The sequence below is a fragment of the Gekko japonicus genome, unplaced genomic scaffold, assembly GCF_001447785.1.
Source record: "Gekko japonicus isolate JY-2015 unplaced genomic scaffold, Gekko_japonicus_V1.1 scaffold47758, whole genome shotgun sequence".
Lineage (NCBI taxonomy): Eukaryota > Metazoa > Chordata > Lepidosauria > Squamata > Gekkonidae > Gekko > Gekko japonicus.
In genome coordinates this window covers 1-851 of record NW_015226522.1, presented here as the reverse complement: position 1 = coordinate 851, position 851 = coordinate 1, and the positions used below count along the sequence as shown (strand labels likewise).

Below are 851 nucleotides of genomic sequence, written 5' to 3'. Positions count from 1 at the left end.
GGGGTGAAGGGACATTAGAATTTCCTTCGCGGATCAGCTCAAACATCCATCGCTCTGTTTCCAACAGTGGCAACTGGGGAATATCAAAAGGCCCCGATGCTAAGCAACTCTACTGAGGGGTATTGACAGGTGGCACAAGTCAAACCAACAGTTTTACCTGCTCAGTCTTCATATCGAAGAAGTGGAGGGTTCCCTCAACAGTGCCCACAGCAGCCAGGCTTCCAGAGGGGGAAACTGAGGCACTGGATGGTGTGGCTGGTAGAGGCAGAACGAGGCTGGTGAATATTGGAGGAAGGAAAAATAAACAGATTATACTCTGTAGGAAAGAGGTGTGTGCATAAAATTGTTTCCATGGTGCTACCTTTACAAAGTTACCTCACGTTCTCTTGGGCTTCCTGAGGTTTGTTAATCCACTTCAGGAAATGCCTTCCATTTCCGCACAGCTCAGCCTGGGCTTGCGAACAGAGAGCGGAGGAGTCTGGTTCGTTCGCAGCCTGTTGCAGAAGCAGCCAAGGATTCTGGGAAATCAGGTCAATATTCCTTTGCAAGAAGGCACGGAAAGCGTCCACGGTCTCATCGTGCTCCGAGCCGACGGCACCCTCTGTCGGGGTAGAGGTTTGAGGTCAGTGGAGATGGGAGGATGGATTTGGTATGTGGTCTGTCTTGATTAGCTTAAAAGTCAAGTTTAACAAGCAGTTTGGTTTTCGCCCCCTATGACTCACCATAGAGCGCATAGGCTTCTGAGAGGAAGGGGAGGAGGCCCAGCCGGACATGAGCGCTCAGGACTCTCAGGTCAGTCAGGAGAGAAGCCAGAATGTCGAGACAGCCACTTTGGACCTGATGGGGGAAAG

The 851-nt window shown here is 51.1% G+C and overlaps 1 long non-coding RNA gene across 1 annotated transcript; it reads right to left on the bottom strand.

The window, feature by feature from the left end:
* Window positions 1-187: 187 nt before the first annotated feature.
* Window positions 188-832, bottom strand: LOC107125355. Its single transcript, XR_001483030.1, has 3 exons — window positions 723-832; window positions 376-601; window positions 188-275 (listed from the first exon to the last, which is right to left on the bottom strand). It is a non-coding gene; the product is annotated as an uncharacterized LOC107125355 (long non-coding RNA).
* Between the last annotated feature and the right edge of the window lie 19 nt (window positions 833-851).